We start from the raw sequence: 27760 nt of genomic DNA, 5'->3' as shown, positions 1-27760 counted from the left end.
GTGTGAGAGCGTTTCAGTTGTGTGTGTGTGAGCGTTTCAGTAGTGTGTGTGAGAGCAAAAATTTCAGTTGTGTGTGTGAGAGCGTTTCAGTTGTGTGTGTGTGAGCGTTTCAGTAGTGTGTGTGAGAGCTAAAATTTCAGTTGTGTGTGTGAGAGGTTTCAGTAGTGTGTGTGAGAGCGTTTCAGTAGTGTGTGTGAGAGCGTTTCAGTAGTGTGTGTGAGAGCGTTTCAGTAGTGTGTGTGAGAGCGTTTCAGTAGTGTGTGTGATAGGTTTCAGTAGTGTGTGTGAGAGCGTTTCAGTTGTGTGTGTGAGAGCTAAAATTTCAGTTGTGTGTGTGAGAGCGTTTCAGTTGTGTGTGTGAGAGCGTTTCCGTAGTGTGTGTGAGAGCGTTTCCGTAGTGTGTGTGAGAGCTAAAATTTCAGTTGTGTGTGTGTGAGAGCGTTTCCGTAGTGTGTGTGAGAGCGTTTCAGTAGTGTGTGTGAGAGCGTTTCCGTAGTGTGTGTGAGAGCGTTTCAGTAGTGTGTGTGAGAGCGTTTCACTTGTGTGTGTGAGAGCGTTTCAGTAGTGTGTGTGAGAGCGTTTCAGTAGTGTGTGTGAGAGGTTTCAGTAGTGTGTGTGAGAGGTTTCAGTAGTGTGTGTGAGAGTGTTTCAGTAGTGTGTGTGAGAGCAAAAATTTCAGTTGTGTGTGTGAGAGCGTTTCAGTTGTGTGTGTGAGAGGTTTCAGTAGTGTGTGTGAGAGTGTTTCAGTAGTGTGTGTGAGAGCTAAAATTTCAGTTGTGTGTGTGAGAGCGTTTCAGTTGTGTGTGTGAGAGCGTTTCAGTTGTGTGTGTGAGAGTGTTTCAGTTGTGTGTGTGTGAGCGTTTCAGTAGTGTGTGTGAGAGCAAAAATTTCAGTTGTGTGTGTGAGAGCGTTTCAGTTGTGTGTGTGTGAGCGTTTCAGTAGTGTGTGTGAGAGCTAAAATTTCAGTTGTGTGTGTGAGAGGTTTCAGTAGTGTGTGTGAGAGCGTTTCAGTAGTGTGTGTGAGAGCGTTTCAGTAGTGTGTGTGATAGGTTTCAGTAGTGTATGTGAGAGCGTTTCAGTTGTGTGTGAGAGCGTTTCAGTTGTGTGTGTGAGAGCTAAAATTTCAGTTGTGTGTGTGAGAGCATTTCAGTTGTGTGTGTGAGAGCGTTTCCGTAGTGTGTGTGAGAGCGTTTCCGTAGTGTGTGTGAGAGCTAAAATTTCAGTTGTGTGTGTGTGAGAGCGTTTCCGTAGTGTGTGTGAGAGCGTTTCAGTAGTGTGTGTGAGAGCGTTTCCGTAGTGTGTGTGAGAGCGTTTCAGTAGTGTGTGTGAGAGCGTTTCAGTAGTGTGTGTGAGAGCATTTCAGTTGTGTGTGTGAGAGCTAAAATTTCAGTTGTGTGTGTGAGAGCGTTTCAGTTGTGTGTGTGAGAGCGTTTCACTTGTGTGTGTGAGAGCGTTTCAGTAGTGTGTGTGTGAGAGCGTTTCAGTAGTGTGTGTGAGAGCGTTTCAGTTGTGTGTGTGAGAGCGTTTCAGTTGTGTGTGTGAGAGCTAAAATTTCAGTTGTGTGTGTGTGACAGCGTTTCAGTTGTGTGTGTGAGAGCGTTTCCGTAGTGTGTGTGAGAGCGTTTCCGTAGTGTGTGTGAGAGCTAAAATTTCAGTTGTGTGTGTGTGAGAGCGTTTCCGTAGTGTGTGTGAGAGCGTTTCACTTGTGTGTGTGAGAGCGTTTCAGTAGTGTGTGTGAGAGCGTTTCAGTTGTGTGTGTGAGAGCGTTTCAGTTGTGTGTGTGAGAGCGTTTCAGTAGTGTGTGTGAGAGCGTTTCAGTTGTGTGTGTGAGAGCTAAAATTTCAGTTGTGTGTGTGAGAGCGTTTCAGTTGTGTGTGTGAGAGCGTTTCAGTTGTGTGTGTGAGAGCGTTTCAGTAGTGTGTGTGAGAGCTAAAATTTCAGTTGTATGTGTGAGAGCGTTTCACTTGTGTGTGTGAGAGCGTTTCAGTAGTGTGTGTGTGAGAGCGTTTCAGTAGTGTGTGTGAGAGCGTTTCAGTTGTGTGTGTGAGAGCGTTTCAGTTGTGTGTGTGAGAGCTAAAATTTCAGTTGTGTGTGTGTGACAGCGTTTCAGTTGTGTGTGTGAGAGCGTTTCCGTAGTGTGTGTGAGAGCGTTTCCGTAGTGTGTGTGAGAGCTAAAATTTCAGTTGTGTGTGTGTGACAGCGTTTCAGTTGTGTGTGTGAGAGCGTTTCCGTAGTGTGTGTGAGAGCGTTTCCGTAGTGTGTGTGAGAGCTAAAATTTCAGTTGTGTGTGTGTGAGAGCGTTTCCGTAGTGTGTGTGAGAGCGTTTCACTTGTGTGTGTGAGAGCGTTTCAGTAGTGTGTGTGAGAGCGTTTCAGTTGTGTGTGTGAGAGCGTTTCAGTTGTGTGTGTGAGAGCGTTTCAGTAGTGTGTGTGAGAGCGTTTCAGTTGTGTGTGTGAGAGCTAAAATTTCAGTTGTGTGTGTGAGAGCGTTTCAGTTGTGTGTGTGAGAGCGTTTCAGTTGTGTGTGTGAGAGCGTTTCAGTAGTGTGTGTGAGAGCTAAAATTTCAGTTGTATGTGTGAGAGCGTTTCACTTGTGTGTGTGAGAGCGTTTCAGTAGTGTGTGTGTGAGAGCGTTTCAGTAGTGTGTGTGAGAGCGTTTCAGTTGTGTGTGTGAGAGCGTTTCAGTTGTGTGTGTGAGAGCTAAAATTTCAGTTGTGTGTGTGTGACAGCGTTTCAGTTGTGTGTGTGAGAGCGTTTCCGTAGTGTGTGTGAGAGCGTTTCCGTAGTGTGTGTGAGAGCTAAAATTTCAGTTGTGTGTGTGTGAGAGCGTTTCAGTAGTGTGTGTGAGAGCGTTTCAGTAGTGTGTGTGAGAGCGTTTCAGTAGTGTGTGTGAGAGCGTTTCAGTAGTGTGTGTGAGAGCGTTTCAGTTGTGTGTGTGAGAGCGTTTCAGTTGTGTGTCTGAGAGCGTTTCAGTTGTGTGTGTGAGAGCGTTTCAGTTGTGTGTGTGAGAGCGTTTCAGTTGTGTGTGTGAGAGCGTTTCAGTAGTGTGTGTGAGAGCTAAAATTTCAGTTGTGTGTGTGAGAGCGTTTCAGTTGTGTGTGTGAGAGCGTTTCAGTTGTGTGTGTGAGAGTGTTTCACTTGTGTGTGTGAGAGCTAAAATTTCAGTTGTGTGTGTGTGAGAGTCTTTCAGTAGTGTGTGTGCGAGCGTTTCCGTAGTGTGTGTGAGAGCTAAAATTTCACTTGTGTGTGTGAGAGCGTTTCAGTTGTGTGTGTGAGAGCATTTCAGTTGTGTGTGTGTGAGAGCGTTTCCGTAGTGTGTGTGAGAGTGTTTCACTTGTGTGTGTGAGAGCGTTTCAGTAGTGTGTGTGAGAGCGTTTCCGTAGTGTGTGTGAGAGCTAAAATTTCAGTTGTGTGTGTGTGAGAGCGTTTCAGTAGTGTGTGTGAGAGCGTTTCCGTAGTGTGTGTGAGAGCGTTTCACTTGTGTGTGTGAGAGCGTTTCAGTAGTGTGTGTGAGAGCGTTTCAGTTGTGTGTGTGAGAGCTAAAATTTCAGTAGTGTGTGTGAGAGCGTTTCAGTAGTGTGTGTGAGAGCGTTTCAGTTGTGTGTGTGAGAGCGTTTCAGTAGTGTGTGTGAGAGCATTTCAGTTGTGTGTGTGAGAGCGTTTCAGTTGTGTGTGTGAGAGCGTTTCAGTTGTGTGTGTGAGAGCTAAAATTTCAGTAGTGTGTGTGAGAGCGTTTCAGTTGTGTGTGTGAGAGCGTTTCAGTTGTGTGTGTGAAAGCGTTTCAGTAGTGTGTGTGTGAGAGCTAAAATTTCAGTTGTGTGTGTGAGAGCGTTTCAGTAGTATGTGTGAGAGCGTTTCAGTTGTGTGTGTGAGAGCGTTTCAGTAGTGTGTGTGAGAGCTAAAATTTCAGTTGTGTGTGTGAGAGCGTTTCAGTTGTGTGTGTGAGAGCGTTTCAGTTGTGTGTGTGAGAGCAAAAATTTCAGTTGTGTGTGTGAGAGCGTTTCAGTAGTGTGTGTGAGAGCGTTTCAGTTGTGTGTGTGAGAGTGTTTCACTTGTGTGTGTGAGAGCTAAAATTTCAGTTGTTTGTGTGTGAGAGTGTTTCAGTAGTGTGTGTGAGCGCTAAAATTTCACTTGTGTGTGTGAGAGCGTTTCAGTTGTGTGTGTGAGAGCATTTCAGTTGTGTGTCTGTGAGAGCGTTTCCGTAGTGTGTGTGAGAGTGTTTCACTTGTGTGTGTGAGAGCGTTTCAGTAGTGTGTGTGAGAGCGTTTCCGTAGTGTGTGTGAGAGCTAAAATTTCAGTTGTGTGTGTGTGAGAGCGTTTCAGTAGTGTGTGTGAGAGCGTTTCCGTAGTGTGTGTGAGAGCGTTTCACTTGTGTGTGTGAGAGCGTTTCAGTTTTGTGTGTGAGAGCTAAAATTTCAGTAGTGTGTGTGAGAGCGTTTCAGTTGTGTGTGTGAGAGCGTTTCAGTAGTGTGTGTGAGAGCATTTCAGTTGTGTGTGTGAGAGCGTTTCAGTTGTGTGTGTGAGAGCGTTTCAGTTGTGTTTGTGAGAGCTAAAATTTCAGTAGTGTGTGTGAGAGCGTTTCAGTTGTGTGTGTGAGAGCTAAAATTTCAGTTGTGTGTGTGAGAGCGTTTCAGTAGTATGTGTGAGAGCGTTTCAGTTGTGTGTGTGAGAGCGTTTCAGTAGTGTGTGTGAGAGCTAAAATTTCAGTTGTGTGTGTGAGAGCGTTTCAGTAGTGTGTGTGAGAGCGTTTCAGTAGTGTGTGTGAGAGCATTTCAGTTGTGTGTGTGAGAGCGTTTCAGTAGTGTGTGTGAGAGCGTTTCAGTTGTGTGTGTGAGAGTGTTTCACTTGTGTGTGTGAGAGCTAAAATTTCAGTTGTGTGTGTGTGAGAGTCTTTCAGTAGTGTGTGTGAGAGCGTTTCCGTAGTGTGTGTGAGAGCTAAAATTTCAGTTGTGTGTGTGTGAGAGTGTTTCAGTAGTGTGTGTGAGAGCTAAAATTTCACTTGTGTGTGTGAGAGCGTTTCAGTTGTGTGTGTGAGAGCATTTCAGTTGTGTGTGTGTGAGAGCGTTTCCGTAGTGTGTGTGAGAGTGTTTCACTTGTGTGTGTGTGAGAGCGTTTCAGTAGTGTGTGTGAGAGCGTTTCCGTAGTGTGTGTGAGAGCTAAAATTTCAGTTGTGTGTGTGTGAGAGCGTTTCAGTAGTGTGTGTGAGAGCGTTTCCGTAGTGTGTGTGAGAGCGTTTCACTTGTGTGTGTGAGAGCGTTTCAGTAGTGTGTGTGAGAGCGTTTCAGTAGTGTGTGTGAGAGCGTTTCAGTTGTGTGTGTGAGAGCTAAAATTTCAGTAGTGTGTGTGAGAGCGTTTCAGTAGTGTGTGTGAGAGCGTTTCAGTTGTGTGTGTGAGAGCGTTTCAGTAGTGTGTGTGAGAGCATTTCAGTTGTGTGTTAGAGCGTTTCAGTTGTGTGTGTGAGAGCGTTTCAGTTGTGTGTGTGAGAGCTAAAATTTCAGTTGTGTGTGTGAGAGCGTTTCAGTAGTGTGTGTGAGAGCGTTTCCGTAGTGTGTGTGAGAGCGTTTCACTTGTGTGTGTGAGAGCGTTTCAGTAGTGTGTGTGAGAGCGTTTCAGTTGTGTGTGTGAGAGCTAAAATTTCAGTAGTGTGTGTGAGAGCGTTTCAGTAGTGTGTGTGAGAGCGTTTCAGTTGTGTGTGTGAGAGCGTTTCAGTAGTGTGTGTGAGAGCATTTCAGTTGTGTGTGTGAGAGCGTTTCAGTTGTGTGTGTGAGAGCGTTTCAGTTGTGTGTGTGAGAGCGTTTCAGTAGTGTGTGTGAGAGCGTTTCAGTTGTGTGTGTGAGAGCGTTTCAGTAGTGTGTGTGAGAGCATTTCAGTTGTGTGTGTGAGAGCGTTTCAGTTGTGTGTGTGAGAGCGTTTCAGTTGTGTGTGTGAGAGCGTTTCAGTTGTGTGTGTGAGAGCTAAAATTTCAGTAGTGTGTGTGAGAGCTAAAATTTCAGTTGTGTGTGTGAGAGCGTTTCAGTAATAATGTCCCTTACGGCACCTCATATAAATGTGTGAGCTGACATAGAGGACAGCTACATGCAGTCTGAAAAACCTTTGTTGTCAAGTTTGCAAGTCTATCAGCATGAGACATTCTTACATAGAAGAGACGTTAAAGTCTCTAACTCAGTGAAGCATTATTGGTCCCGTCTGTTTGGATAAATATAGTAAGTTGATGTTTGTCCATTTATTGACACATTTTCTTTTTTTTCTTTTTTTTCTTTTTTTTTTTGGCCTGTCCTGTTTGGCTCTTTTGCCATCAGAATTGTTGTCTAAAGGCAAAGAAAGATGCCCAACGGATTTACTTTACCAAACTGACCATCCCAGCCTTGCCGTAATGGTCCATTTGATTCACCTTTTATTGTTTATTTTATTTTCACTTACTGAATACGGGACAGACTTGACTGGGGGAAAGAAGGGGAGAAAGAAAGAGGGAAAGAGAAACAGCTGAGAAGAGGGACGGGGGAGAAGGGCAAAAGACAAAAACCAACAGAACGGGCAGAGGAAAAAAATGCATATATCAATCACCTGGATCACCTGCTGAGAAAGAAAAAAGAAAACAAGCAGAAGAGAACAAGAGTAATAGAATAAACAACATCACAATGATATATGGGAATATGACAGTAAATACTAAATGTTAAACATTATTGTGCAGCACATAAGATCAACAGAACACAGTGTGCTTTGAGGTAGGAGCCAAAAAGGGTGTAGTTTGTGGGTGTGATCACCCGTGTGTACACCTGTGAGCATGGACGCGCTTGTTTTTTGTTTTTTAAAAGGTTCCTTCATATAATAATCTGCTAGAGGGTGTGGGGGGGCCACAGCCCCGTCCTCCAGGGCGTGAAGCAGGTGTGGAGGAGATCAAAACTCCAGACATCCAGAGGCCCCCAGAACACAAGAGACAAAGGAAGACCAACAGAGGGGCAGCTGCGCCACTGTCCCGGAAAGAGCTGAGGAGAGTCCCAGATGAGGGATCACTCAGCAGCCGCGGAGCACAAGCCAGGGGGAGTTGCAGTGACGCGCCCGTGAGCTCCGCCGGCAGCCAGCTGCGCCTGAGTGACCGAGCCCCAGGCCGAGAGGCCGGGGGCACCCCACCTCCGAAGTGGCCCGAGCGAGCCCCAGGCTCCAGGCCCCGATAAGCGGCCGCCAAGGAGTGAGCCGGTGTGTACCTGGACGCCCATCCCCGGACACAAAGAACCACCAACGCACCGATGTCTGAGGGGGTCCGCCACTGGCAGGGGAAGTGGTGGTAGGGGGAGATAGGCCTCCAAACCTTGGAGGGCCTGAGATGTCCCCAGAGAGGTGTCACCTGACACCCAACCTGACATATAGACACAGACATACAGGCACACACAGATACAAACATCCATTCCCACCCTCATGCTCTCATATGCACTTACTCCACACTCAACCAATGTGGAGACAGACATAAAGAGACGTTGTACACACGATCACACTCCCCAAGCGTACTCTACAAACCGGGTCTAGGTGCCCCCGCCCCTGGAGGGGGGAACTGCACCCAGACCCAGGTGGTGTTTCCCTTTTCCCTGCGGTGGGGGGAGGCAGACCGCCCCGACTCCGCAGCAGCAGGAAGGCTCCACACTCCAGACCGCAGTCGGACGGCCAACTCCTCCTCCTAGTCCTAGCCCCCCTGCTCCAGCAGGTCGCAGAGAACGGGGGTGAGAGAAGACTCCAAACCTCCCTCCACCCGCTCATTGTAATGTTGATGCATGTGTGTTCTAAGGTGCATTTAAAACCCAGGAGGGCTTGGAGCTACCTGCCAGAGAGCAGCAGGTAAGCGCATGGTCCCTCCTGATGGCCCTCAATGTCTACGTGTATTTAAAATTGAGAGGTGGGCAACGATGCCAGGGGTGGGGTGTACACCCTGATGGTACTTTGGACTCCGTGTATCATGCCCACCCCCAAGATCCTATATGTATGTGTAATGAGAGTGTGAGTAATGTGAATGTCTAAGTTGTGGGATAAAATTGAGGCAGAGGCAGCCAGAAGGGGACAGAGGGGGGGGGGGGGGGGGGGGGGGTAGCCTCCTCTGCACCCTGGTGACATACCCCTACTCCAAGGCCCTGCATGTGTGGGTGGTTGTGGTGGAGCGGGAAGAGGGAGGCAGCTAGAGATGGGGAGGGAAGGAAGGGAGGGGCAAGTGACCCCTCCCTGGGGCCAGCTCCCCCGCTGACCCCAGTAGGCACCCCCATACTCCGCGACCCGCCAGGGAAAGGGGGCCCAGGCCCATCCAGACCGGGCCCAGTGCAGCAGCGCCGCCCGGCCCCACAGAGCCCGGGACAGTCCACCCAACCCCACCACAGAGAAAACTGCACCCACCCCACCATCCACTCATCTTCCAGACTACATAAGACAATAAACACCCAGGCTGAGATCTTCCTCCACCTCTCCTGTATCTCCCCCTCCTGCAGAGGGAGCTCCTGAGGAGAGGAAAGCTCCTGCAAGATGTGACAATCTCCCCCACCAGTTGAAGAGCCCCCCAGGTGGCTCGACGCACCGGCGGCACCCTGCTCCAGGGCTGGGCCCCCATGCACCCACCCGCCCACAACCCCGGCAACACACCAACCAGGACCCAAGCCCCCGAGGCCCGGTCCGGGTCCCAGCCCAGAGACGGAGCGCCCCCAGAACCTCACGCCCATCCCGGACCCACCCAGGGGCAGCCAGGCTACCAGGTCAGTAACCCACGTCCGTCAGCACAGACCCTCCCCTAGCCCCGCTGCACGCAGCCGCGAGGAAACAGTCACCGGAGAGCCAACAGAGCCCCTAACCGGACATGACCGCTACCCCGGGTTGAGCCCCCCAAGGAAGATGCCTCCGGGGAACCCCCCGACGCCCTAAGCCTGTCCCTACCCCCACACCAATCACAACAGTGAAGGCGGGACCAAACTATGACCCCCCACCCCCACTAGGTGATGGAGCTGATCAAAGGAGCCCAGAGCAATTGATCTGATGTGGTGGCAGAGGCTGTATCAAGACTAATGTAATCTAATAGATAATTTCTATATTGGTTAGAATTAAGATTATTTTTATTTTTCCAGTTCATGAGGACTGTTTTCTTGGCTATGCATAGGGCAGTGAAAACCATATGGGCGATATTCTTTTCTGAAGTGACATTATCTAAGCTGCCCAACAAACACACTAAGGGGGAAGTTGGAATGTTACATTTCAGACACTTCGATAAGTCTTCACATATCTCGCACCAAAACTTCTGAACTGGTGGACAGAACCAAAGAGCGTGGATATAATTGTCCGGTGAATTGGTTTGGCAGTGTGAGCAGTTGTTGGTAGACGTAAAGCCCATCTTGAACATCCGATGACCTGTATAGTGCACTCTATGTAATATTTTGTATTGAATTAATTGAAGACTGGGATTTCTAATTAGATGAAAGGTTTTTAAGCAAATCTGAGACCAGAAGTTTAGGTCTAAGTTAACTGATAAATCCGCTTCCCATTTTGCAATAGGAAGTGATATTGATTCATCTGTTTTAGAAAGCATTCTGTATATTTTGGATAGTAATTTGGGGGGTTTAAGAGTAAGAAATTGAACCACACTTGGTGGTGTTTGTAGTTCAACTTGACCCGGTTTAAATTTCTTTTTTACTATGGATTTAATTTGTTGATATTCTAAAAATCTTTTCTTGTTGATCCCATATTGTGTAACTAGTCCGTCAAATGAAATAAATTCTGTTCCTTCTAGTATATGTTCTAAATATTTGATTCCTTTATCACTCCGATCTGAAAAGTTTATCATATTATTGTTTTGTAATATGTCAGGGTTGTTCCAGATAGGTGTACGTTTGCATGGGATTAATGAAGACGCCGTCAATTTTAGAAACTCCCACCATGCTGTCAGAGAAGAGCTGATGTTGATGCTTTTAAAGCATTCATGTCGTTGGATGTTTGAGCTGATAAATGGTAGGTCTGAGATCTCTAGATTATTGCAGAGTGCTTGTTCTACATCTAGCCAAGGTTCATCTAAGAGGGTGTGTTTTAGCCATCCTGAGATAAAGTGAAGCCTGTTGGCTAAGAAGTAGTGCTGAAAGTTAGGCAGTTCCAGTCCTCCTTTATCCTTGGTCTTTTGTAGTGTTTTTAAGCTTATACGTGGGGGTTTATTTTTCCAAAGGAATTTGGACATACATGAATCTAGAGATCTGAACCAATCTTGTGGCGGTTTAGTTGGGATCATTGAGAATAAATAATTTATTTTTGGTAAGACCATCATTTTTATAGCAGCAACCCTTCCCATGAGTGATATGGGTAGACATTTCCATCTAGATCATCTTCTACCTTCTTTAAAAGTGGGATATGGTTTAATTATTTAGATCTGCAAGCTTGGCAGAAACATTAATACCTAAATATTTTATATTTCCCGATTGCAGTGGTGTAGAAGAGGAATTATGGAAGGAGCAATTAATCGGTAGGACTGTAGATTTTGACCAGTTAATTGAGTAATCTGATATTCTTGCAAAAGAGTTTATCAATTCAATCACCCCAGAGATATTGGTTTGTGAATTTTGGAGAAAGAGTAACACATCATCCGCATAAAGGCTGATTTTATGTTCCACGTTCTTGCATTTTATGCCCTTAATTACTGAATTCTGTCTAATTGCTGCTGCTAGTGGTTCAATAAAAATTGCAAATAGTGAAGGGGAGAGTGGGCATCCCTGCCTGGTGCCCCTCAAGAGACAGAAGCTGGAGGATGTCTGGTCATTTGTTCTAACACAAGCTGTTGGGGAATTATATAATATTTTTAACCAGTTTATGAAAGAGGATCCAAAACCAAATTTGTGTAAAGTTGCAAATAGAAATTTCCAGTTAACTCTGTCAAATGCTTTTTCTGCGTCTAAAGAGAATATTGTAGTTTCTAGGTTTTTACTGTATGAGTAGTCTATCAAATTAAGTAATCTACGTGTATTTGTTGATGAGTGCCTACCTTTTATGAAACCAGTTTGGTCAGGATGAATTAAGAGGGGGGTTATTTTCTCCAGTCTCTTTGAGAGAGCTTTGCAGATTATTTTAAGGTCTACATTTATAAGGGATATTGGACGATAGCTTGAGGGATATACAGGGTCTTTGCCTGGTTTTAGCAGGAGATTAATGTTTGCAGAATTCATATTTGATGGAAGTCTGCTCTTTTCTTTAATTTCCAACAACGTTCTGTAGAAAACTGGTGCTAGAATCGACCAGAATTCTTTGTAGAATTCTGCAGGAAAGCCATCTGGACCTGGAGCCTTATTATTGGGCATACTTATCAGGGCTTCCTGGAGTTCACCTGGTGTCAGTGGTGAATCCAGTGCCATTGCTTGACACATAAGAAAATGTGCTATTAACACATTTTCTTAAGTGCTTATCCAGTTCAGGATCACAGTGGAGCTGCAGCTGGATATGTTCAGTAAATAAACCTTACAAAAGTCAACAATAAACCTGCATCTCTGTACGTTGTTGTCCACAGGATGAGAAAATCAAGCTGGAAGGCTGTGGAACATGTTAATAAATGTTTGTGTGTTTATGCCTGTGTCTTTCACAGGAGGCGCTGGAAGGTTTCCCTAATAGTTCCTGGTGAATCAAAGCAGAACCATAAAGGTTGCTGGACTGCATGATGGCCTTACCCCTGAGCAGTCATCCTGTTAAAGGAGGAACCAGTTAGAAGCTGTTTTCAAAGTAGCTGAGCAGATTTCATCTCAAGTAAGCGATTAACTGTTTGTTCGTTTGTTCTGCCACTTAAAGGACATTTAAGGACATCTTTTGAGTGTCCATGTCATGGTCCATGGTCATTTCTACCTGTCATGAGTCATGTCTGCATGGTTATGTTTAGTTCATGTCATGTCTAATCTCCATGTTTCCTGTTTTACTTTGAAAGTCTGTATTCAATGTCAGTGTATTTAGTTTCACCTCTCCTGTCCTGTCGTTAGGTTCATGTGTGTCAGCTGTGCTCCCATGTGTGGCCACTTCCCCTGATCATCCCTCATGTGTATTTAGTCTCGGTGTTTCATGCAGTCTGTGTCGCGTCGTCTGTGTTCCCACCCTCCGTGTTTCCATGCCCAGTCGTTTGTATTCTCAGCCATAGCCTTACCATAGTTTGTTCCCAGTTTAGGTTTCTGTTTAGTTACTGCTCTTGTGCTGCCCTCATTCTTGTTTGTTTCTTTTGTGATTATCAGCCACAATAAAAGGCTCGCTTTTGTTTAAGTTCACTCCCGTATCCTCACTTGTGTCTGCACCTGAGTCCTCCACACACTCTCCACACGGTCTGCCACTGCGGACCGTGACAGTCCAGTTGAATTAATTCTACTGGCTCTCATGGTCATTTGTGATTATGGACATATTTTTCATGTTCATCCAGCTATTTAGTAAATTCTATCTATTTAGTAATATCTGTCAGTTATAAACTGTAATATAAATATAAAAATATCTAAATATCTCCTGCCCTTTATGTTTTAATGATGTAAGTCTGTTATCGTGTTACATTAGCATTCCTCACATATCAATGAGATGCTGTACAGTACAATCCTACTGACACAGCAGAGGGATAACGACAGCTATTCAACATCGTTACACGACACATTCGAGCTGCATGACGCAGACAAAGTGACTAAATCATCTTTTTTGTGGTTTATTGTCCTCAAACCAGCAGACAAAGCCGATTGCAGAAGATGTCAGAGAAGAACTTCAGGCCGTGGACTGAAAAGGTATTTTTTTCTTGTTATCAAAAGACATTTGGAGTGACGGCTTCTACAACTGGTTGTGCTAAAGTAAAGCTTACAGTCTAAGAAATCACAGTGTTGATATTCAGCACAAAGAGAAAAGCTCACTTGTTTGAATTTATTTACAATCATAGTTTTATAAATTCTGACTGTAAACAGCTTTTACAGCTTTGATATTGTTTGACACTCGATATCAGGTTTAATTTAAAGGTTTCTGTGTCCCTATGAGCCATTTACACTGATCAGTGTCAGTTTAACTGTAACACATTCATTATTTAGTTCCAACAGAGAAATAACTGAATGTAAAAATGGCAGCCCTCAGGCAGGTTTATAGAGATATATGCATACATTATGAAATTTATGTATCCCAGATAATTGTTTTACATCTAGTCATGGCAGACCTACCTCTTCCTCCCAAGTTAACTGCAACCCAAAAGAACTAGTGGGGCTATTTACACACTCACAACCAGTGTGGGGTAAAAAGAGCCACCAAAAAGCTGTCAGCCACAGATGTGCTAGAAGAGTTAGAAACTCTACTTATGGAGAAACTTTCTAAGTCTAACAGGGGACAGGTACTCCTGCCCAAATAACATGATATAACCCCACATACAGCCCAGCCATAAAGTGAACCAAGTCATTTAGGTAAAGACAGCATGGGACCAAATGCATGTAACCAGCCTGCATCAACCTGACATTTCTTCCTCCTGAATTAAATGAATGAATGGATGAAAGTTAAATGACTACAAACCTAAAGCCACTAGTTCCCACACTGGAGCTCCCTGACACTGTGTGTTAACCGTATTTAGCTTGTATCAACAGTTGTAACAGGCTAAGCCACCTGAGACACTGCATTGAATTTGTTCCTGTCTTAATGGTTTCAGCTGACTGGTTTCAACTCAAATGTTCTGCTTTTTCCTTTCAGTAGATCAAAGCAGCTCGTGCTCCTTCTGCTTCCAATTTAGAAGAAGAAGAAGAAGAAGGCGAAGGCTTCAGCGAAGTGGCGTTCATGGTCTCAGTGAACAGTCATGGTCACACACTGCATGTGGTTTTAAAAGCAACATGTCTGTTCACCACAACAATGGAGATGTGTAATATTAGTGCAGCTACGGTTTGTTCTTGAACATCAGTTCTGTTTTCTACTTTGATCACTTAGACCAAAAAGTGTTGTTTTCAGATTCTTTCTTTTACATCTATAAAGCACCTGTTCATTTTTTTATTACAATTAGTTTCACATAAATGTTAGTGTTTCCTTTATGATCTTTTAATGCTTACACTACACTGTACATGTCTACATTAGAGACATTTCTGTTTCCTGTTTCTGTTGACTCAGAGTTGTGAAATGTTCTTTTATTTGATGCACAATATGAAGCTCATAATTTTCTTACAAATAAAACTCTAATGACAAACATGAACAGCTGTGCTTATTTCTAAGACATGAGCTTTTGAATGTGTTCATATTTAGACAGTGTGCATCTGTATGCTGAAACTGTGATGGTGAACCTGAGGTGATGGTCAACAGAAGGCAAACATATATAAATATAAAACAATATTGAAGTACTGTCTTTACCCTCTGCAGCGGGTGCACGCAATCACCTTATTCACTGTAGTAAACGTGCACCGCTAGCTCACGTGACTGACTGTCTCCACAGTTACATCGTATATTCTTAGCTATGTAAACAGCTTCCAAAGATACCGCCATAGCTCTCTGCAGCTGTAACACTTTCACACTTTGCAAATCATTTCACGTGTTTGATAGTTATGAAGACAGAATATGTTTTTAAGGTCATGCTAGGCGGTTGCTATGGTGGTTGCTGTGGACTTGGGTGGACCGCGTCCGATTCCTGTTATTAGCTGTCCGCCGCAGGAAGGCTGCGTTCCATTTACAAGTAGTGACAGTCTGCCGCAACTCGAACTCAAACCCCGCTTTGTTCTTTAATTATAGGCCTTTTATAGCCGTTCATGACACGCACACAAATAAAGCACTTTGCCTCACCATGAGAATGCAAGTTTACCTAACCTAACCTTAACGTATCTGATATAGGATAGAAAAATGAAGCAACCAGAGATTTAATGATGAAGACTCTGGGTTCTGTAGTTCACGTTTTACAGTCCTGAATGACTCTTTGCATATGATTTATTGAAGAGCAGTTTAGAATGCACTTTACATTTAGACTGTTGCTGTTTCATTTTTTACATTGTTGCCGTGTTATGTCATGAATAAGGTTCACCTGCTGGGGGTTTGATGGATCAGCTGGACAATACAGTCAAGACAGACTTCATTCATCATATGCAAGAATCCTAGTTGGATTTTTGTTGTCACTCATGTTTTTGAACCAAATATTGAAAACAATTCTGACAGACTGGATACCTGGTCAGGGTCTACATTACCTTGTACTCAAGCATCCCAGGACAGAGCCCTGCCCCACCATGAGCCTGGGTGGATATGTGGTTATAATATAAAAGGACCAATACTGAATATGAATATTTCATGAAATTCCTAGGTGTTTGTTATATCCAGTAAGAGTAATATTGATTACATATGTCTGAATTGCTAACCCTAACCCTAGCTCAACAGACCACAATGCCCTGGACTGTCAGTATTATTACATGCTGTGAACATAAGTACCTTTGATCACAGTTTATGTTGTAAAAGAAAAGGAATATTTAAAAAAAGATCAAAATTGTGATATTATTTCTTCCAAACTGACCAGAAACATGCTTGTCAGACTCTCACAGCAAAGGATCAGACTCACTGTGCATGACGGCTCAGGCCAATGATGTCTGTTAGATTGTCAGTTGTTTAGTGCTTCTGTACAGTTAGAGTCACCGTCCCTATTTCAGAATAATTAATATGCGGAAAACACTAAAAGTTGATTGTCTTCCAATATTCTAGCATAATTAAAAAACTTTGACTTTGTAAGTACATATTATTAGTCCTAATGCCAGTATGAGTCTTCATAACTCCTGCTTTGAAATACTGAACTTTGAAATTGACCTGATGAAAGATAATTCACAGTGGCACTCTGTCAGGATAATTCTGACTATAAGATCACTGTATTAATCTGAATCCTTCTGAAATGTGCTGTGAATGAATGCTGATGCAACTCACTGTGGGAAAGCTGTTAATAAAATGAATCTGTGACACATGCAACACATTCACAGAGGAAGAGGACACAAAGGGAGGACACGCAGAGGCTGTGTTGAAGTCAGAAATCCAAATCTTTATTAAAAAACAGGCGGCGGTTACAAACAGGAAGACAAGCAGTCCATCAAACAGTCTACAGGGTCAAACATACAGAGAATTCAAACAGCAGTACAAAAAAAATAACTGGACACTGAAAAACTTAAAGCAATGTGTGACGCAATAAAAGGAAGCAGCGCAGTATATTCACTGAATTATCATCAATTACAACAGAGAAAAAGAGAAAAGGAAAAAAACGATGATTTCTAAGAAAATAAACCTTGATGGAAACATACAGAATGTAAACCGTGTGAGTTTGGTGAACTTTGTTAGTAACAAATGAGGTAAAAAAACAAAAAAAACAAAAGAGAGACAAAAACTCAGTATTCATTAATAATTAGAAAGCATCTAAACATTCTGGTCGTGGATTTTTACAGTCTTAGTTCCGCTCGCTGTCATCATTATAATCATCATGATCAATGGTCAAAGGTCCTGAGGTGGGCGGGGCTGTCTCTGGTGATGTCACCATGAAGGAACAGCATTTCAGTACACTGGTGTAGTGTCCTCTCCAGCTGTTTGACATGTGACACTTCAACATTAAGGGGAAGAAGAAGAAACAGTGTTAGGTCAGGTGACCACATGGTTTCTAAAGTAACTGACAGGAAGTAACCAGGCCGTTAGAAATGGATGGCATGTGTTTAGAGTTACTGGAGTTGGGTAACTCTACTTACCAAAAGCAGAAGCACACAGATGAAGGATCAGATGCTGAATGTTGCAGGAACATGCTCATGTGTGGTGGTCATTCAGTGCTGCAGGTTAGACAGTCCAAGACTGATATCCTATGTTGAAAGATTTTGAGTTTTGTGTTATGTTTATTTGTAGCTTCATTTAAAGGAAGAAGAGCTTGTGAATTGAACAATTGCAGGAAAAGGGAGTAAGACACTGTGTGCAGAAAATATGTGCTGTGTCAGCTAAACAGCTACCTCCTGTTTCAACAGATAAGCTGCGGTTTCAACAGATAAGTTAACGGTCTCTCCTTTTAAGGAGTTGTTGTTGAGTTCTGTACATGCCACACCTACCAGTTGTGAAAGTGTTTGAGTATAAATAAAGGCTGTACTGAAAGCCCCACGCGATTCCCTCTGTGACAGGGCATCGTCCATGTACATGTAAAAAATCTTTGAGTCTGTGTTTCTTTGCCTCCTAATAATTTTCTCCTCACATCCTGCCCATCTGAGAGTTTGAAAACACACATGCAAAGATTTATTTTGTATTACAGTCAAGGTTGGATGTTCATTTTTGTCCTTTAAAAATGTTTGTGTATTTGAAAGCACTAACATTTAAGGATGACTTGGATCGTCTCCTTTAAAGGGGAGTCAAGTGTATCCACTGATCTACGTCACTTTACCTGGATGATGACTCCTCTCCCCCTCACTCAGAAACACTCCTAATATAACCAAGAAAATGAATAATATTGAAGATTTACTTACATCATTACAAAAACATCAAAAACATCTCCCTTTGATTCTATTTCTCCATTCCTGCTGAACATCAGGCAACAAATATCCCAGTAAATCACAGTAAAATGTAAAGCTTTCTTTGTCTAACCTCTGCAGAGCCTCTGTCAAGAAAAACATAACTGTAAGCATAAAACAAATATACATTTCATAACATGTCACCGGACAAACCTCGGTCAGCTGATTTCCTCTGTGCAGTGCAGACGAACATCAGTCAGCAAGTGACTCTGCTGGTTCTTCTGAGGAAACACCACCGTCTCTCCACACCGTCACCATCTGTGAGCACAAACTGCTGCTCTGCCAGCATGTAGGAAATCACATATCACACACAGGGGTGAAGAAACATTAGAGCTCAACTTTGGATACTTTAGATCTAAACAGATCAAAGCAGCTCTTAGTTTCAGCAATCAGACAAACAATGATACCAAACTGATTCTGTATGAATACAATATGGTATTTTCAATACAGGTGTCAAATTAATTTATTAAAACTAATACAGATATATGTATATTTTTTTGATAAATTAGTTTGCTAAATTATAAGAATATATATTTATTTTTTTCATTTAACAATTGCAACTGAAAGAAATTAAATATTGAACAAAAAATATATTGTCACATTCTGAGCATGCTCAGCACGCTGACAGACTTGAAGTTGCTACAGATTTTAAGAAGTGATAATTATAGGGAAGAAACTTCTCTTTTTCATCCGTTTAATCAAACATTTGATGCCTCAGCTGTCTCAGTCTATAGCGTTCTGCAACTACAACTAACCTGAGTCTTGGATTTGGCTGCAGGTGCCCCTGTACATCCTTCTCAGCAGCACACATGTGGGTACCATTTAATCCCACTTCTTCCTGAGCTTTGCTTCATCACAAGACCAAAGGTGGCATCCCGTGTCACAGTCTTATCATCATCCAGAACAAACATTTGAAGAAACATCATGGAGAAGAAACATTTACGTGCCTCCTGGTTTTGTTTTCTGATCCTGCAAAAAGACTGAGGACAACAAAGCCCAGAGAACACGAGATACACAACATCCAACATTCAGACTCAACAGCCTCCATAAATGAAGAGCACCAGGTTGGTTCAGTTATAGTAGATATGAGCATACTTCACATTACTGGGTATGAATAATAATGAGGAGGCAAACTTTGAAGATGCAGAGCATGATGTCCCATCATCAGACTGTAAACAAACATCCACCAGGCTTCTTTGTTGCCAAAATTGATGATTCTCCCATCAGGGATCAGTAGCGTGTATTAACCTGTGGTATAAGCAGCAGTCAATGAAATATTACTCTTTCAGATAAGAAATCTAGGACATAAAAGCCAGGGTGGGAGGGATCTCTACAAACTGACTTACCTCTGCAAGTGTGAAGCTCAACAAAAATCTGACTCTCCAGTCACAGACAAACAAAACCTCCAGCTGGGAGATAGAAAACGCTGTCTGGGTCCTGCTGGATGTTGCTGGTCAGAGTCCACACATTAGCAGAGTGCTTCTTGGTCCCACTGACCCATGTGGACAGCGACTGTGGAGAACTGTTCTGGAAAACAGAAAAGAGAATTAAAATAACAAAAAGCCAAACAGGATTTCCACAAAGACTCTCTTGGAATCAGCAATCAAAAAAATCACTGGTTCATATTTCAATTAAATATGAACAGGTTCCTCAAATGTACACAGTTCAGATCTGATTTAATTTAATTTCCTTCACACAGCACATTCGTCCAGGCTGACAGGTAAACATAGAATTAATCTCAGGTAACATGACTCATAGTAGAGATTCAGTAAGAAAGATTGCAGGCTCTAATATTATTACCACACAATCCAAGGACACACCAACAGCTCCGATTTCTAGAACTATTTAAACAAATGTCTTCTGAATATTCAATTCAGGCTCACAGTGGGAGGGGGGGGGGAGGTGTCCTGGAATTTTTTAAATAAAGTCTGCAACACAGAAAGAGCTGTGATCAAGCTATTTATTACTGCGCCAACACACATCAAACATCACAGTTCACAGTCAGCGCTGCCACAGAAGTTGTGCTCCTCCTCCTTTATGCATTCCAAGGAAGAGGGAGGAAGTTAAACTGATCCTACCACACTTCACGTGTCTCGCTATGAAACCTAACGGATCAATGGTTAAGCTGTTTTGTGCCCTTGGCCTTATCAGCACCTGTAAAGGGAGTTGTTTTCTCAAACTGCTGACGCTGAAGTAAAGTCATCTAGTTTTAGAAACTTTCACTGAACAGTAACAGTGTCACAACTAAGCATATGCATAATCACTTAAATACTTTAAATGAGAATAACAGAAAAGTTCTATTACAGGAGCTAGAGCCTGTCCCAGTAGTCATAGGTAGAGCACACCTGGACAGGTCACCAGTCTGTCAGAGGACTAACACAGAGACAGACATCAGAGTAACAAATCTATTTAAAATTAATGTAAGTTTGCTGCAGCTGTATGTATGAACATGTGTTTCTGTGCTCACAGTCCACCTCTCAGGAACCTGCAGTTCACTTTTAGTCTACTTTAAACAGACGTCACAAAAGGCTGATGTGGCTGGATCAGTAGTCTGATTTAAGTACGATACCTTTGGCCAGGGATTAATCTGGTGCATCGCTTCACTGCAGTCTTACGTATTTTCCCCACACCTGAATAAAAAATACTGATATATACAAATAACAGCTTCAGCTGATGCAGCCTGACTCAATCCTAAATGTTCAGCACACAGAGACACAGAGCCAGGAAGGGCATTTACAGGGAAAAGGGGGCACAAAGCAATACGTTTCTTTCTTATTGTTATTTAAAATGTCTAGCTTTTAATAAATAATTATCTGAATCTTAGAACCAGTTTTTATCTTTTGCAAAATTAGGGATGGGTATCGTTTAGGTTTTATCCGATACCGGTGCCAAATCGGTACTTTTGAAACGGTGCCGGTGCTCAAACGGTGCTCAAATCGGTGCTTAAAGAATGGAGAACACAAAATTGGTCCAAAAACCTCTCATGTTCAGCTGTTTTTTGTAAAAAGATAACAATGTTAGCCTTTTCTGCAGCTATGGGGCATATATGGTATCACTCTTGGCTGGAAGCAGTGCTTAAACAATGGAAAAAACACAAACTTTGTCCTAAACCTTTCATGTTTAACTGTTTTCCACTTTTTCTTTGGTCATTTTAGCCTTTTTGGCCAGGGTGAAGGGAGTATCTGCCATCAAACAAGAGGACAGCCGCATGTAGCTATGATGATGTTTGCTAGTTCACCTTACATGCATTAATGTAATAACGTGGTTAGCCTACTCAACGTAAATTACACATGAACAACATTAAGCTACTCACACAGAGAAGAGCGGCTGCTGCCGTCATCATCCGTCATCATTTCTGCTACACTGGCAGGGCTAGGGGCCAGGACTCTCCTCTTCGGGTTTTTGGGGGATGTTGCTAACTCCGGGTCCGATAACAGGCGCCACACCCGCAGTAGATGTGCAGGGTGTGAGGTCTCGCAGCAAGCTATCAAATACGGCGCATTTCTCGGCTTTAAAAAAAACCGCTATGCGTCGCCAGGTGTTTCATCGGATTTGAGGTGTTACCTCCTTTGACAGTATCACAGTATCAGCTTAAAGCATTTGTTGCAGACTGCTGAGTTTGCATATTTTGCTGTGAAGTACAGCCAGACTTTTGACCGCTTCGCCTTGGGCATTTTTAATCTGTAGCTCTGCTCTAAAAGAACGTACGTACCTGGACCCGCCTACTATCCTAGGAAACGTAAAATGATTGGCTAGAATCTGAAGTGTATCACAGCTCAAAAAAAAAAGCACCGAAATAAAGCACCGAAATGTGTGTTGCTTTTCGGTCTGGTTACTACCGTTTATGTCAGAACCACCGGACACCGGTACCCATCCCTACTCATAAAAATATAAAAGCAGAATTCAAAGAGCTTTAAATAACTCATAAATACGACAAAGCTTCAAAGCTTCCATCAGTCTGTGCTGTGGCTCTTTATTCTCACTGTCAGAGGAATAGCGAGGACAGCAGGTGTGACAGGTTGAATGACTATTGCATATAAAACCGTTCAGTTAATACTAATTCATATCTGTTGATATAAGGATTAAAATAATGTAAATATGGTAAGAAAATGGCTAAGAGTTTATTATTTTTCATGTTATATTAATGGCTTTCATGTTGCTTAAGAGAACTGCAATCTATACATCAGTGATCGGCTAGTAAGCCTTTTCTGGGATCGATTAGTAGTGTCTCTATTCTCCACTAGGGGGCTTTCGCGCGTTCTCCTCACTGCAATAAACTACTGCATGAGAGACGCAAGTCATAATCACTCCCGTGATTCTTTTCCCCCTGTTTTCAGGGGTGTAACATTTGGAGGCACCGCTGGGATAGCTGCTTAGATGTCCGGTGTCCACAATCTGCACATCGTAGTCCAAGCCAGCTAAATCCCCCCACTACAACCCAGGCAGACTGCAGTGAGGAAAGTGTTGCTGTCGAGGCGAACTGGTAGCTGTGTTTTAGCGCATGTTTCCTGAGGCCAGCCAGAGATCATCAGGGGCTGCAAAAACGACTCAGCTCAGCGTCACCTGTACATGCGACATTCTTCCTGCCTACTGCCACAATGTCTTCGGTGGAAGAGCTGCGAGAAGAGGTTGTGCGTGAAATGCACACTCTGTCCAAAGATCAGCTAGTGTCAATCTGCGAGTTCCTTGGCATTGCAGAGAAAATAGATGTTAGCAGAAAAACACGACTGTCACTGCTAACACACATCCAAATACACATTGAGAGAGAAGGTATAACAGTACTTGAGGATGAAGGAATGTCAGAACTGTTATTGCTTAATGATAAGATTGCTGAAGTAATGAAAGAGACAATTGTTGAGACTGAACCAAATGCAAATGAAGAGGGTGATTCAGGACACAGAGAGCAACCAAACACTGCAACCTCACTGGTAACAGAGACAGCTAATGCAGTTAACACAGCGGTTGTTTCTCACTCCCAAGGTAATCGCTTTGTCCCTAACTCATCTGTGTCAAGTACCCCCCAACGACCAAGCCCTTACTGGCAGAAAGATTTCAAAATATCAGGCCAGATTGGCGAACCAGGTCCAAAAGATAAATTGACATTTTCCAGTCTTGCTCACCAGATCGAAAATGGACTGAGCAGAGGCTACTCAGAGCTTGACATTGTAGATGCTGTCATCAGAGCTATCTTGCCAGGTCTACAACTACGCAGCTATTTGGAGGGAAAAGCTCAACTCACCCTTCCGACTCTACACCGCATACTGCGCTCCCATTTCCAGGAGAAGAGCGCCACCGAACTATATAAACAACTTGCCTCTGAGGTACAGACCCCAAAAGAGACTGCTCAAAGCTTCCTGATGAGAGTTTTAGATCTAAAGCAGAAAGTCTTATTTGCTTCCCAAGAATCTGAGTCAGGACTCAAATACGACCCAGCTCTAGTCCAGCGTATGTGTTTGCACACCATACTCACAGGCTTCCAGAGTGACAGTGTCAGGATAGATATGCAGCCACTCCTGTTAGACTCTAAGACATCTGATGAACTCCTGTTAGAGAGGTCAAATATGGCTTGTGCCAATGAGGCAGAAAGGAAAAAACAAGAAGAGATGTTTAGCATCACAGACTGCTACAAGTGTGAGTGCAGTGCAGTCAGATGATGTGTCACCAGCTAAGAACCCTGTGAAAGAAGTTAAAGCTAAGATACCACCCGAGCTTTTAACTGAGTTAGCGGAGCTTAAGACAGGTGTAGCCTCCCTGAAAGGTCTCAGTGCAGAGATAGCTCAGATTAAAGAGACTCTACAACAGCCGGTGGCTGGTCCTCAGTCATATGCCCCACCACCAGTTATGCAGTATGATAGGGACCAGCAGTATTATAGCTTCCAGGGCCCCCGTCAAAGGCCACCACCACCTCAGTATCCTGTACAGCACTACACAGGTAGTCCAGCCCGCCGTGAGAGGAGGTGCCACATCTGCCAGCAGAATGGAGTCAACGAGCGCTGCACCCACTGCTACCTCTGTGGGAGTAGAGAACACTTTCAGGCTGGATGTAGAAGCAGAGGTATGAGACCATATAAAGAGAAACATTTAAACCAGCAATGGTTACCACCGAGGGACGAGTGTTAACCATGCCCATCATCCACAAGTCCCAACATTGCTCCAACTGTAAACAAGAAAAGTCAGGCATGAGACAGTGTTCAGCATGTAAAAACGCACTTTATTGTTCAAGACCATGCCAGAAACAACACTGGAGACAACATAAGAGACAATGCACTGGCTTAAAGACTAAGAAAGAAAATGAGACTGTCCAGGTACCACTGTCGCCAGCTCATGTAAATTCCCTTCACAAAGTCACATCTCTGGTGGGCAGGCAATGTCTGGTTGAGTGTTTCCTGGACGGCCACAGGCTTCAAGCTCTATGGGACTCAGGCTCACAGGTATCAATCATCGATGAGAAGTGGAAAAAGGACTATCTGCCACACACAGAGCTGAGAGATGTAGCAGATATTATGGACACATCTGAACTCACCCTGACCGCAGCAAATGGGACCAACATGCCATATCTTGGGTGGGTTGAGACAACCTTCCAACTTGTTTCCGGAACGGAACAAACTGAGAAATTGACCATCCCCATGTTGGTAATGAAAGGTTTTCAGCTCACATGCCCCATTATAGGCTACAATGTAATTGAATACATTGTGAATAAGACTGACCAAGCTAAACTGTACAGCACAGTGAGAAAAGCATTTCCCAGCCTCAAAAGACACAAGGTGAAAGCTTTTATACAGGCTGTTAGTGCAGATGCAGTTGACGAGTACAAAGTGATGACAAAGAAAAACTGTATTACTGTACCTAAAAAAAGCCACATGCATGTTGAGGGTCGTATAGCAGCAGGACCATTTAAACAAGACATGGTCATGATATTTGAGCCAGACTTAAACCCCCAGTGGCCAGACAATCTTGAGTTTTTTGACACTGGTTAAAGTTAAGAAGGGTACTTTACCCGTCATAACAGTAGGTGTTTCTAACCCAACTGACCATGAAATTGTCATTCCAGGCCGTACATTAGTTGGCTCGGTTCAGACTATTACAGCTGTTTTACCTGCCCAGGTGTTTGAAAAAGCCACATCTGTAGCTACTGTTAACCAGACAAATACACAAGCCCAGTGTAGCGCTAGTGAAGAGTGGGACCCACCTGTAGATCTTAGCCACCTGGGTGAAGAGCAGAGAGTATTAGCAAAACAGATGCTCAGAGAGGAATGCCAGTCTTTCTCTAAAACAGACAATGATATAGGCTGTATTGAAAAACTGAAAATGACCATATCACTCAAAGACTACGAACCAGTCAAACGCACATACCTGTCTGTGCCACGGCCGCTCTACCAAGAGATGAAAAGTTACCTGCATGATTTAATAGCACAAGGCTGGGTCAGGAAGTCAGACTCGTCATACTCCTCACCAGTTGTTTGTGTTAGAAAAAAAGATGGTACTTTAAGACTGTGCATAGACTACAGAGACCTGAATCGGAAAACCCATCCTGATCGCCAGCCCATCCCACGCGTCCAGAACATTATGGACAGTTTGGGTGGAAACTCCTGGTTTTCGCTTTTAGATCAGGGGAAAGCGTACCACCAGGGGTTCATGTCAGAAGGAAGTCGTCCACTCACTGCTTTTGTGACCCCCTGGGGATTATATGAGTGGATTCGCATCCCCTTTGGACTTATGAATGCCCCTGCAGCATTTCAGCGCTGTATGGAAGAGTGCCTGGATGGGCTTCGCGACAACATCTGCATCCCCTATCTGGATGACACATTAGTTTACAGCAAAACGTTCAAAGATCACTTGGAGGACGTGAGAAAAGTGCTCCAGAGATTGAGAGGCTTTGGTATAAAGCTTAAGCCAAGTAAGTGTGACATGTTTAAGTCTGAGGTGCGCTATTTGGGCAGAATAGTGTCTGCAGAGGGCAGTAAAGTGGATCCTGCAGATTTTGAAGCAGTCAAAGCACTCAAAGGTATAAAACCACAAAATGTTGGTCAGCTCAGAAAAATGTTAGGCCTTCTCTCCTACTACAGACAATACATAAAAGACTTCTCCAGAAAAGCAGGTTGTTTGTATGAACTTTTAAAAGCTGACAAAACCACAGAGAACTCAGACACCACAAAAGGGACAAGGGCAAGACCAAAGAGAGCCAGTCAAGTTGTGCCCTCCTCAAAACAAATCGTGTGGACTGACCAGCATCAACGTGCGCTTGAGGAACTAATAGACTGTTTGCTCCACCCACCAGTGCTGGGGTTCCCAGCTTTCACACAGCCGTTCATCGTACACACAGACGCCTCACACAAAGGGCTAGGCGCAGTGTTGTACCACTGGAAATGTTTCATACAGCTTTGTTTGACAGAAATGAAGGAGAACATATTTTGTTAATTTGTTTGTTTGTTTCTACATGACCTTTGTGTGATTTGATAATTATCTGAGGCTGAGCCCACGGGACTGTAAAACATGATTGTTGGGCTTCATTTCTGTACTGAACAGTCATTTTAAGATTAGCTAGTAAATAACAATTAGCTAATGTTGTTCATCAGACTAAAGTCATCTCACTTTGGTAATGTAAATATAATATGGCCAATATTACATTTAGTATATTAATCATTATTAGTTATTACAGCAGTGAACTTGAGCTTCAGTAAAGATTCAAGTTGCAGTTATTTATATTTCCTATCACCTTAACTCTTCACTCAAAGACAAGTTTCTTTGACAGTGTATATATAGATGTATTATATATAAGAGACAAATATTGTTCGTTCAATATGCATTATTACATTTGGCTCAATGTGTAAAAAGAAAATATACAAGCTGTGATAACTGTTTCTGATAGAATGAAGAGTAGACTGATATATTAAATATTCCTTTATTGGGTGAGAAAATCAGACCGTGTCATAACTGCTTTAAGTCATACAGAACAGATATCAGAGCTTTAAACAGGCTGACTTCTGCTAAATGGGTCAAACTGGTCAGAAAGTCTACAAACACATAACATCCTTATAGAATATGATGTAACACTATAGATCAACTTAGCTCAGAATATATAAAGCATATAAACAATTACAGCAATATGATGCAACAAACACAGCAGTGCTACTAATCCAAAATACTCAAAGCTTCATAGAACTTGTTACGGATTCAAATATTGGGGATGGATACAAGAGGAAAAACCACAATAACAACACTGGTCCGGCCGGGTTGAGTCAAACGATGATTTTAATGATCACACACGTGGGAGATGGACACCGTATGCAGACAGCATCAGATCTCAAAATGGTGGAGCATTGATCAAACTCTTATAGCCTCTGGTGCCCCCACCTAATCATAAAAGCCTAAACATTCACATGCTTTCTCTCACACAGCGCCTAAGCTACGACCTTGGCTCCATGTTTATCTGCTCCTGCTGAGATGGGGCAGAAAACTCCAGTATATTCTGTTCTCTTCTAATCAGACAAATAAGGCGATGACTTTCTGCGAACAGTATTTCTTATAACTCAGCAGTATAATGCATCATAAAACAATATCATTCATTCACAATAATTCAGCAGTCTAATGTAATGCAAATCAGTTTAACAAATGCAATAGTTATCAGCTTCTTCTAATTCAGGAGAATAATGCAAACTAAAACTACACCTACACCCTGTAATCCAGTGTTCATTTTCTTCTCACCCCTGAGGCCCTTTGTCCCCCTGTTGGGTGAACCATATGTGAGATGACCTCTGTGTTTGCGCAGTTCAGATGCAAGAAAACTATTATTACAACAATAGCAGGTACAGATGACACTCCCCAGTTCTCCCACAGCTTTATTTTGGTGCTACCTTATACCCTTCAGACGTACTCAGACTAGAACCTCTGTCCAAGGAGCTTTTAGCCTTTATTTTATTGCTGCAGCTACCAGTGTCTTCCAGTCAGGTGATCCTCTGCTCTTCTTTCTTCAACCTCAGGGGTTAGACAACCCTTCAGTCGTTGCACAGATCAGGGGATTATTCTGCCCCGATGTCAAACAACGATCTGTGTATCCTCGGGTCCTGTGTATCCTCCAGAAAAAGGGATAGGAACGTGTCCCGCTTTTGCCCAAGAGCCTCTCAAACCTCGTTGGTCTGGTGTTCCTGGATTTCCGCCAACCCCTTCATGGTTATTGCTGTGTTTATGGGATCCATCCTTTTGAGGTGACTAGCTGGAGCCCAAACGCCATTACACTTGAACCCAGTTGGTGTCTCGGCAGTCACTGTGTCTGTCTCTGCTGTGAAGGAT

The 27760-nt window shown here is 43.3% G+C and overlaps 3 long non-coding RNA genes across 4 annotated transcripts in view; 1 reads left to right on the top strand and 2 right to left on the bottom strand.

The window, feature by feature from the left end:
* Positions 1-27760, bottom strand: part of LOC309699832 — a 70819-nt gene that overhangs the window by 26172 nt on the left and 16887 nt on the right. Inside the window, exon 2 of the long non-coding RNA XR_014274500.1 lies at positions 20449-20568. This is a non-coding gene — a long non-coding RNA (uncharacterized lncRNA). The remainder of the gene's footprint in view (positions 1-20448; positions 20569-27760) is intronic.
* Positions 11542-14164, top strand: LOC309699790. The gene is made up of 3 exons (XR_014274473.1): positions 11542-11741; positions 12685-12742; positions 13680-14164. It is a non-coding gene; the product is annotated as an uncharacterized lncRNA (long non-coding RNA).
* LOC309699778 lies at positions 17307-19347 on the bottom strand. 2 transcript variants are annotated; one of them, XR_014274468.1, is made up of 5 exons: positions 19271-19327; positions 18817-18997; positions 18226-18718; positions 17624-17749; positions 17307-17382 (listed from the first exon to the last, which is right to left on the bottom strand). It is a non-coding gene; the product is annotated as an uncharacterized lncRNA (long non-coding RNA). The 2 variants fall into 2 exon arrangements; XR_014274467.1 differs by having other exon boundaries at positions 18817-19347.

This window comes from Aulonocara stuartgranti (assembly GCF_965226115.1).
Source record: "Aulonocara stuartgranti genome assembly, chromosome: 3".
Taxonomy (NCBI): domain Eukaryota; kingdom Metazoa; phylum Chordata; class Actinopteri; order Cichliformes; family Cichlidae; genus Aulonocara; species Aulonocara stuartgranti.
The sequence above is the reverse complement of the archived record's forward strand: the minus strand, read 5'-3'. Positions and strand labels throughout refer to the sequence as shown.